The sequence below is a fragment of the Pantherophis guttatus genome, chromosome 3 (assembly GCF_059756535.1).
Source record: "Pantherophis guttatus breed Tessera chromosome 3, ASM5975653v1, whole genome shotgun sequence".
Lineage (NCBI taxonomy): Eukaryota > Metazoa > Chordata > Lepidosauria > Squamata > Colubridae > Pantherophis > Pantherophis guttatus.
The window spans coordinates 159920754-159931997 of NC_142065.1; the positions used below are offsets into that span (position 1 = coordinate 159920754).

General features: G+C 38.7%; 1 long non-coding RNA gene across 4 annotated transcripts in view; it reads right to left on the minus strand.

Moving 5' to 3' along the window:
• Positions 1 to 10204, minus strand: part of LOC117672372 (uncharacterized) — a 115002-nt gene extending 104798 nt beyond the window's left edge. For 3 of the 4 annotated variants that reach the window (XR_009620198.2, XR_004593206.3, XR_009620195.2), the window contains exon 1: positions 10141 to 10204. This is a non-coding gene — a long non-coding RNA (uncharacterized LOC117672372). The remainder of the gene's footprint in view (positions 1 to 10140) is intronic. The other variant, XR_015733341.1, reaches the window with a different exon arrangement.
• Between the last annotated feature and the right edge of the window lie 1040 nt (positions 10205 to 11244).

The window sequence follows — 11244 nt, forward strand, 5'->3', positions numbered from 1 at the left end:
TAGGAGCCAGAATGGTTTCCGGGTCCACCGTAGGCTCCGTGAACATGGCTGAAGCTGGATCAGAAGTGGCAGTTGAAGCAGGAGCCGCAGATGCCGTGCCCAGACGAGTAGTTGAAATAGCTTTGTGTAGCAAGGAACGAAAAAGTTGCGGCTGAAAAAGGCCAATAAACGGGGCATGGTCAGGGATCAGTCCCTCATCATCCGACAGAGCAGAGTCCGGCATCTTATCGGTGTCAGAGACAGAGGCTTGGTCAACTGAGACTGGAGCATCATCAAAGTCTTGCTCAGACATGGAGTCCTCCATGCAGGCATGTTGTTGAGGTTGAGGTAAATCAGGAGTGTCAGGCACAAAATTGCCCTGTTGCAAGCATTGTGCCAGGCCCTGTCTGATGGCCCTGGCCAGAATGACTTCAAAGGTCTCAGGAACCTGAGATGGAGGGATCACAGGCAGAGGCAAAGGTGCCTGAGCAGCCGCCAAGTTTTCCTGCTGAGCCTCCAGAGCCGGCAATGTCTGAAACAGGGGTTCAGTCCCTGGAAGGGGCCCAGGGCCCGTTGAAGCTGGGACATCCAGGGAAAGCTCTCTAATGGAGCTACTGCCTGTGAAGGGACAGGAGACCTTGCCCTAGAGCCGTGATGGCGAACCTATGGCACGGGTGCCACAGGTGGCATTGGTGGGCATGCGAGTGTTGGGAGGGCGGGGCGCATTGAATTATGGATGTGGGCACCCACACCCATGACCCACCCCACTCCCCCTGCTTTTGGCATGCAACGGCAAAAAGGTTAGCCATCACTGCCCTAGAGTGAGCATCTGGAATCGGGGAGGGGACCCCCTTCACCACTTGAGCTTGTGCCTTATGAAAAGCCTTTTCCATGGCTTTATGGCGGCGCTGTTCTTCCTTAGAGTAAGTGGCCACTGAGGCGGAATGGGCCTTGGTGGATTTAGAGCACTTAGGCCAAGGTTGAAGGCCCGACGAGCCCTCTAGAGGGTCCTCTTGAGCAGGCCTCTTCCCAGAGCTGCCTGATCTCGCTGTAGCCTTGGGCCGCATGGCGTCCGCCATCTTAGAAGGGGCCGATGGTGCGCAAAATGGGCGCCCGAATAACAAGGAAAGATTCAAGGAGGCCTCACCTCGCCGATGCACTGTCAAAATTGATCCGGCGGTGCAGGCACCCTAGTACGTTCCTGGGGCTGTTCAGATGATCGCTAGCCTTATGGCTATTAGTGCGATCTGGATCTGCTGGAAAAAACCGCCAACCGCTAAAGGCTCTGGCAGAGATTAAGGCTGCCAGCCATCTGGCTGTTAGCGTGGCAGTGAAATGTGGCGATCTAGAGTGCTTCCAAGTGTCAGGAGAAAGCCTGCGTTTGCTAGCCATCCGGCTAAAATTGCCATCTGACTAAAATTGCTCACACTTCGACTGGTAAATGATATAGCTGCTAGGACAAAGCCGTCAAAGCACAGTAGCGCCTCCTCGATGGCTTGGGGAGTGCAATAGCGGTACCTGTGCGGCTCGGCAGGTCTGCTGTTAGCAATAGATAGATGTAATCCCAATTAGCAAAAAAACGAAATCCAGCAATTTTCCTCTCAGACTAAACTGTAAGCGTTAAATTCGGCTAGGCTGGGAAGACACGTCTGTCCAGCATAGACTGAGTCGAAACACTGGGCCAGGAGGGTGGAAGTATGCAAATTTAGCAGACTCGGTCATATGCTGCATAGAGGAGTCATACCCAGTCTGACTGCCGTTTCCCTCCTATGCGGAGAATTACATTATTCCTCCTTCTCAAATTCCAGTACTATTTTTTATGTGTTAAAATATTCACTTTATACATCTTTCAGGATCCATCTATACACTGTAGAATCTAATATGTGTATATCTATTTACTGAATTCCCAATATACAAAATGCCTCCTAGATCTCTTCCATACCTTTGTGCTCTTCTTTCTCTGATTTTAAAATTAATGTTTGGAACACAACACTCAAAACATAGCAATCTCAGGAATATCCAAACCTTATTTAACATTGTTCTGGGTTGAAATAAGTTGGTGATAAGGGATAAGGCCACTTTCAAGCCAGTCCCCCATGGTTTTGCACGCATGGTTGCTTTCCAAAATCTTTGCACAAAGTTTGTGAAAGCTGGTAAGGTTATTCAGCCAAATCTTCTATCATGTCTTCACACTAGCTATGCTAAGATGTTTCTAAGCCTGTGTGAGGATTTGGTCTATACCATTATACTTGCTCTTAAGCATTTGGTTAATTTTAGCCAGCTTCACTTCTTTATCTTTGATAAAAGGCTGCATTTGGGCAAATGGGCTTGGCATTTCCTGCATTTGGTTTCCCAGCTTTGTTTGACCCTTAGGGACTAAGAACTTGCCAATAGAGCACAAAAGCCAAAAAAAAGAAAAGAAAAGAGAGAGAGAGAGAGAGAGAGAGAGAGAGAGAGAGAGAGAGAGAGAGAGACCATGCACAATAATTGGAATGCAGTTTAAGGGAATGTTTAGGTAGATCTTTGAAGGGATTTACTATTGCATCTCAGTTCAGAGACCTTGTCCAACATATGAAATGGAGGAATGAAGCTTTTCTTTTAAATTGCTTATTTCTCACTTCAGCCTTTAGAAGTAAGTCGTGTTTTGCAACTGATACAAAATATCTTCCTTCAGGACAGGCTTTGGTTCTCTTCTTGAATTTAGAAGCAATTGCCAACAAGACTTCCTGTTGCCTTTGGCTTGGATTTGAGTTTTGTAGCTCATTTGTGCCCCTCCGATTTCAGTCAATGCCTCTTCAATTTGTCAAACCTGAAAATCTCTGTCTTTTTAGACACTCAGTTCTAGCCTTTTTAGTCACCCTGAATTATTTCTAGCAATGGCAAGGTTTCAAAACATGATGTCGGTTCTTTCAGGAATCTTTTGGCACTGGGATATTCTCTATAGCCTTTGGTTGATTTAAATGCCGAAGGAACAGATGCCTGTGACTCAACCCTTGCCTCTTTTGTTCAGCTTTTTGAAAAGAAAAGCTCAATTTAATGTAACATCTTGAAGTATTTTCTCTTTGAAATTACATTTTCTTCACATTCCTATCAACTGTTTAAAGGCAGGTCCTATCTGTTTAATTTTGGTCTTCATAATAACTTGAGATCAACGTTATTACCTTCAAAGGAAATTAAACTCAATGTTTATGGAAGATGTGAGTTTGTAGACAATAGCGATTCCGGGTAAATGGAATATAGTGCTTTTAGGTCAAACGTTTATGCATAAACCTTTTCACTGCTTACACTTTTAAACTTCTGCATTTTAAAAACTGATGAAGTCTTATTAAATATTCCCTGAAAACAAAAGTAAGGAATTCCAGTGCACTGTTTTTCTTATTTCATTCCCTCCTATTCTTAAATCTATCCTCTCTCCCTTCATATTATATTATCTAAATTTATATTATCTAAATTTATCATTGGCTAATCTGTACATAAAATGTGAAAAGGGAAATTATTTATATAACTTTGGAACAAGATTTTAATTTAAACAAACATTTTGATTGCCATTTGATTCTAATAGAATTTAAACAAACATTTTGATTGCCAGGTTCTGTTCTAATAGAATTAGGGTTCAGTTTGGCATTGAGATACGGAATTAGCATACCTGCATGTGTGTATTTTCTTTTGAAATAAAGCAGATGTAAGTCCCATTTGACAAGTGCTTTTACATTAACAAATCTACCAAATCTACATCCAATAAAAGCCCCCAAAAGGTTAAAAAAAAAAGGTATGAGGAAAAATATCTGAGGAAAATTAGGCAAATGATATTTAAGTATTCATCTGCCAAAAACCATCCTACCATCTCCAGGTGACATTTTCTCAGTAAAATAAATGAAAATGGCATTGATATTAAATGTATTTTGTATGTGGAAAGTTTCATCTTCAATTCTTGATATTGCAGGGTACAACTGAAGTAAAAACTCTTTTTTTCAATCCTACATAGCATCTGACAATCATAATATGAACAATTTTGAGTATTGTGGAGCAATGAACCTATCAGATGTAAAGCAAATTGATAAGTCTTTAAAATCTCATCTCCCATGATAAAATAAATAATGGACCATCTGCTGCACTTTATTCAGGTATGTAAAGCAGTCATGTTGCCCTACCACAGAAGTGTGGTCCACCTTGAGTGATTACTCAATGACAGCATAGGAACAAATGTTAAGAGGACTCTAATTACCAAACACAAATCTTGGCAGAAGAATCTATTTCTAGAATCTCATTATAATTATGTTCAGTCAAACAGCAACCTCATCTGAGGTTTTAGACAGCAAATGACACCAAAGGTCTGATTAAGCAAGTAGTAATTTTAGGTGTACAGAAAGTGTACCAAATGACAACATAAAACAAACTATTTTGAAAATATTAACATAAATCTAAGATGGTGTCTATTTTAATTTTATTTTAATGAGGTATGTAATAGAAAACCTAACAGTGCTTAAAGTAACAGATTTTTGTTTGCTAAGCTTGGCTGCTGGTGAAAAATGATCTGCAAACTGATTAGGTTAGAAATATAATGTGCATTAAAATTGCTTAAGTAACTAAGTCAGGATTTAGCAAAAGCTAATGAAAATACCTTGAGGGTAGCACTATTACTGCACTGCCTTGAAATTATGATTTCAGGAAGAAAATTGAGCAACATATTTAAGTGATGGACAAAAATAACTTTAACTGTTAATAAAGGACAGAGACCATTAAAATATAAATTACAGGTGAACTTTAGAAGGCAAGTTTCCTGCAGCACTATAATTAGAAATGGTAATACTGTTGTACTTTGTAGATAGAAAACAGGATAAAACCATGGCCTGCTTTTAATCCAAGGGTGAGAGGAAGCTTTGCTCCAGTCTAATTATAAAATTTTAGAATTCATATTTCCTAAACTATTATTATTGGCAGACATTCAGCATGCTAAGCGTAATTTTCAAGAACAACCTCCCCCATGCCTGAAAAGTTTTTGACCAGTGTACTATCTGTTCTAACATATGCCAGAGAAACACAGACACTAAACTTACAATCGATACAAGAGCTATGAATGGTGCAAAGAGCCATGGAAAGATAAATGCTCGGCATTACAAAACAAGATAGAAAGACCTGCAAAATGCACATGGATTGTCCCATGATGTTAACAAACATCACTTCAATTAAAAACCAGTATCCATGAACACCGGCTGGCAGTCACATGCCATGATCCCAAATCCTTAATCTGTACTCACACTAATACCAATCAGCACCAGTTTGATCGGAGCAACACAAAAATAATCAGCCATACTACTAGCCACTACGTTTGAGAATTTATCAAAGCCTAGCCCTCCATATGCAATTCCATCAACAGACAAATTGACCTATAACCAGCCTATGAACCCCTCAGAGTCAAAATCAACCACGCAGCTAACCAGAGACAGCATCGATCCTCAACCAACCCATGCAACCCCCCCAATCACCACTTCAGCTTCCAATGACCTTCACCTGATGTAACCTCCCTTTCAAAAGACCCATCACAAGACTCACACTGATGACTCACACCTGACCCATCACAAGGCCCATTAAAAGAGCCTCACTTGACACACACTGACCCGTCACAAAGCCCCTATAAACAGAAGAACACTGACATCCCCTAAACTCCGCTATTGATGTTACCTAGCCTGGTAATGAAATGTTCAGAAACCAACCCACAAGTTTGGAGAATGAACTTTCACCCTCAAAACTCTCTTTTCTACATTCCATTGGCCATTCTAATTTGTATTGCCTAGATATGGTAGCCTCTATTTACTTATCCTGTCATCTTGACTGCTTCATTGGAGAATCAATAGAATACTAATATTCTATTGATTTCTAAAAGTCTTCTGGCTTGGGTTGCAGTAATATTTATGTTCTAATTGCAGTATAATGTAGCTTTTCAGATAACTTGGAGCTCATTTCCTATTGGCCATAACAACAAAATTGATCAGGACTGATTGGAATTGTAATTCAAAATGTAGGGGGAGCAAAGATTCACCATCTTCAGTGTAACAAGTTACTTCTCTCAGGTTCGGAGTTAAATGTAATGCTTGAATGATTTGTACCCATTATTTTTATGAAAGCTTTCATTTTATTGAAATGTAATATTGCTTGTTATTGGCTTGAGGTCACTGTAACTATTAGTGCAACAAAAAACAGAGCTGCATAATAGTACTTACAGCTTACAGCAGGCAATCTTATTTTACATATTCGTATAAGCAATGACTTGTGATTATCTTCATGATTTATTTACACAGTGCTACTTCTGAAGGTATTTGCAAATAGAGCTCTCTTTTTAACATCTAGTCACTTATCCATTGTATCTGCTTTAATTTGCAGTTTAATTGGATATAAGTTTATGGTTATGCGGTTGAAGACACTATAGGCACTATAAAGCCTTCTTTTATCATTGTATTGGAAAAATGGTTGATAATGCAGCCTAAAAATCCTAGCTGGGAATCATATAACCATTGGGTTCTGGAAGAGGATGCTATGATGTCAGATCATGAATAGAATTAAAACATGTCCACCTAACTTGAAAACACTGAATTAGCTGGTCCAGTGTTTTCAGTTTATGCTAGCAACATCCTGAAAAAAACAACAGTGAACTCTCTAAGGAGCAGTGGTGGTATTCAGCCGGTTCTATCCAATTCTGGAGAACTGGTAGCGGTGGCTGCAGGAGGCTCCGCCCACCCAACCGGATGTAATCACATCCCATTTATCCAGGTTTTTATGCTCTGCGCATCCGTGGAAGGCGCACACTCACAGTTGCAAACCACTTAGCGAAGGTAAGTGAATACCACCCCTGCTAAGGGGCTCTATGAACAGCTAACAGCACAAATTTATGTCCCATATTTTAATACAATGAGAAATTATGTAACAGAGAAGCATCAACTCTGGACTCTATCCACGTAGTTCTTCATAGCCATGGTAGAGTAATTGCTTCAAACATTCCAGTTGAATTAGCTTAGAAACTTTCAGGAGCAAGTAATTACATCATCATCATCATCATTATCATCATCATCATCATCATCCACAACTAATTATTTTTCTGCATGCCTAGGACATTTTTTGGTCTAAATTATTATTCTGTCATCTAGCATTAGAACCTTGCATTCTGTGCTATTCTAGAACATTCTACTTCAACTCTAAAAAGAAAAGGAAAAGCTCCTGACAGGAATTCTGGACAAATGCTATAGATAGCCACTCAATTGAAGTTTTGACAGTGTTGAATGATGAGGATTTATGACATATCCGCAGACATCAGAAGATATGCATGATCATGTCATGGGAATTTAGGAGCTTGATAACCAGCTCACAATTATGACATTGCATGTGTCCTGCAATGATTGCCATTTGCAACTTTCACTGCAGGCTTCTGACAAATTCAAATTCAATGGTGGTGAAACCAGCAGGTCAAAAATGTTGATTATGTGACTCTGGGATGCTATGACTACATGGGATTTACCTAATGGCAGCAGCTGGGATTCCCACAAACTGCCATCATAAGTCATTACTGACACACATGATATCACATTTTACAATGTGATACTTAGCAATGGAATTGTTTCTTCAAATTATCATAGTTAAGCAAGGACTACTTGCTTAAGTAAACAATTCTTGTTTAGAATGACTAGCGACTTGAGGCAGAAAACAATTTCAGTATCAGATTAACCCACCATTTGTTTGGGGCCTAAAGTAAATGCACTTTGGGTCCCATTGACTGAACAATATCCAATAGGACCTTTTTCTGTTGTGGTACTGGTCCTCAGGGATTATATGCCCCCAGTTATTTGGATGGCTCCCCCCCCACCCCAATGATATTCAGGAAGCTATTAAGTGCCTAGATGTCTTCCCAGGCTTTGGGACAGGGGATGGCTGAGTAAACGTATATAGTTTACATGTTTGCCTTTGGACTCCTTATAATTTCTGTTTTATGAATGTATGTTTATGTGTGTTTTCTTTTAATTGTAAGCCATTCAGAGTTATTGGGAGTTAAAATTATAAAATAACTAAATCAGTGGCTTATAAGGAAAACCAGTATAAGATGTTTTATCATTGGCATTTAGCGCCAGTGAGGCTGGCCAAGATGTACCCAAACTTAAATCCAAAATGTTGGAAATGCAAGCAGGGTCAAGGTATCTTCTTTCACTCATGGCGGTCATGCCATACAGGAATGGCTGCAGGATTTAATTAAATATCAAATAGAATTCAATCTGGAATTATTTCTCCTAAGGATATTTAGGGCAAAATATAATAGAAAGATAAAATATTTGATATTACATATATTAACGGTGGCAAGGATTGCTTTTGCGCAGTATTGGAAGAAAGATATTATACCACCAGACGGATTAGTAAATATTTGATATTGATAAAATATTTGATTGCGCGGAAATGGATAAACTCACATTAGAGCTAAAGGAAAAGGATGTCTCAGAATATTATACAGTATGGGAGAAATGGTATGAATCAGTGGTGAAATGTAAAATTTGTTACTACCGGTTCTGTGGATGTGGCTTGGGGGGGGGGTAATATGACTGAGTGGGCATGGCCAACTCTTTTTTTTTTTTTTTTACTTTTAAAACCATTTTTTCTACAACTCTTCAGGTGAAGAAGTTGTAAAAGAAATGCTTTTAAAGCCTCTGACGATCCCAGCTGATTTGCCTGATCAGCAGAGGCTTTCTTTTTTTAAAAAAGCCTCTGACGATCCCAGCTGATTTGCCTGATCGGCAGAGGCTTTCTTTTTTTAAAAAAAGCCTCTGACGATCCCTGCTAACTTGCCTGATCGGCAGAGGCTTTGTTTCTTTTTTTAAAAGCCTCTGATGATCCCAGCTGACTTGCCTGATCAGCAGAGGCTTTCTTTTTTTAGAAAAAGCCTCTGATGATCCCAGCTGAACTGTGTGATCATCAGAGGCTTTTTTCTTTTTTTTTTTTTACTTTTAAAAGTATTTTTTCGGCCAAAGAGGTTGTAGAAAAAATGCTTTTAAAAATTAAAAAAAAAGCCTCTGATGATTGTGTGGCTCAGCTGGGCAATGCGGGGCGGGGCAGGGATTTTTGCTACCGGTTCTCCAAACCACCCACATCCATCACTACCGGATCGGGCGATCCGGCCCGAACCAGGAGCATTTCACCCCTGGTATGAGTGGATAGATAATAGAAATAAGGAACAGAAATATATATAAAGGAATAGAACGTTTAGAAATAGAATGTATATAATGTATATAATGTATTGAATACTGATTCTAGTTGTATGAATAATGTCACAGATCTCTTAAATATGTAATAGAGATATGTAAAGAGAAAAAATGCAATAAAAATTCAATACTTTTTTTTAAAAAAAAGAGTTATTGGGAGTTGTGCAGACTATAAATGATATGAATCAGTGACAGCCACAGTTAACAAACCATAATGACTGGATTCATATTATGCATCAAGCCAAACATACTGTAGCAAAGGTAGCTTCTTCATCTACACAACTTTTATTGCTCATTAAGATTATCTGTTTAAGAATATTTGCAGACCTGCTAATTTATTGATTGGTGACTTACTGCAGAACAAACTCTTTTCTAGCTCTTCTCTAACACTAAACTGAGCTTTGTGATATACAATACTTTCCACCATGATAAGAAAACTACAAGCATATTTGGTGGCCTTTAAGAAAGCCCTAAGGCATTTATCTCTCTGATCAATTTTTATTTGATACTTAAGTGTTTCTAATTGGATTGATTGCCTTGTTCTTACTGTAGCTGCATTTAGGTGATTAAATTGTTTCTATTTTTTTAAAAAAACTGAATTTAGTACTGGATTTTTTCAAGACAGAGTAGTAATAAGTGTTTTCCAAATGTAACAACTGATTGATTATAGCTTTGACTGAGACATATTTCAGAACATATTTCTTTGATAGTAGATATTTATAATATATACAAGCGCATGCCAAAAACAGAGCAGAGATTCATATTATAGCTCCATGTGTCGGCCATCATTTTAGGGGATATCTTTGTAGAATTACTTGACTTTGGAGTGATAAATACTTACTAGAATAATCATATATCTGAAATTATGTCAAAAAGTCACAATTTTTTAAAAGTTTGTCTTCCTTCCACTTAATTTCTAGCTTACCTTTTAACTCCCTTTTCTTGGTCTGATCTCCTTCTGTCTTAAAGACTCACTAATACTGGACTGTAGATATCTGGGCAACCAGGAGATGGATGCAAGGAGAGTTCCTTTATGACTTCACTGACATCTAAAGTTGCCCATGACAACCCATTTGATGTAATGGTGTAAGGCTAGAAACAGGAACACAAGCTGGGGGACCATGAGCCAGTCATTATCTCTCATCAAAAAGAAAAAGGCAATAGGAAATGGCCTTCAAATATCTTGCCAAGTAAACTTTTCTAGAAAAAATGTTGACCGGTCTCTGTTGTCCCTCTTCATACAGAAAGTAAAAAATAATTCATGTGAAAATAATAGTAGTTCTGTCTACTCATTATTAACATCACAACTCCCATCCTATGATGATGATGTGCAGAGGTAAAAAATGTCTTTGAAATTAATGGCAAATCTGTCCAGGCCATTATCCAATGCCCTTATTTGAAATGATTAAGCTCATTGAGTGTTTGCTTAATATATTTTCCTCTCTTCATAGAGCATGCATGGTGCCTCAGGGCAAGCCCCTCTAATAATTTTCAATTGAATAAAACCATAACTCATGACCCAATAAATTATTAAGAAGGCCTGTGTTGCACCTGAACCATCATTCATCTTACTACAATGGTGGAAAGCCTACAGTTTTTGGTAATGGTCCTTGCCATGATAAATAGCTCTTTTAAAATTTATGAATACAGTACAGTGGTAGACATTAAAACATATTCTGCTGTTGAATTATCTGTCAAATTGTTTTCCCGTCCCTCTTGCCTTTATCAATGAGTTGTACTTATAATTGTTCTGGTGTAGAAAATGTACCAGATTAGTAGTTTCATTCCTAACTCTAAAGTTATTTTGAAAAGGATTGTCAAATGATAAATGCTCCACAATATCCAAAGTAGACTCTGAATAATTGTTCAGTAGAATTAAAAAGTCCATAATCAACCATCAACAAAAATCTATACTGAGGAATACTTAGAGCTCTCTGAGCTTGGTTGTTCGCTTGCAGAGATTGCATTACCCTAGTAAATAACATTCTCCATACTAGTGAGTTTGGGGTTTGTGCATTGTTTATATGCA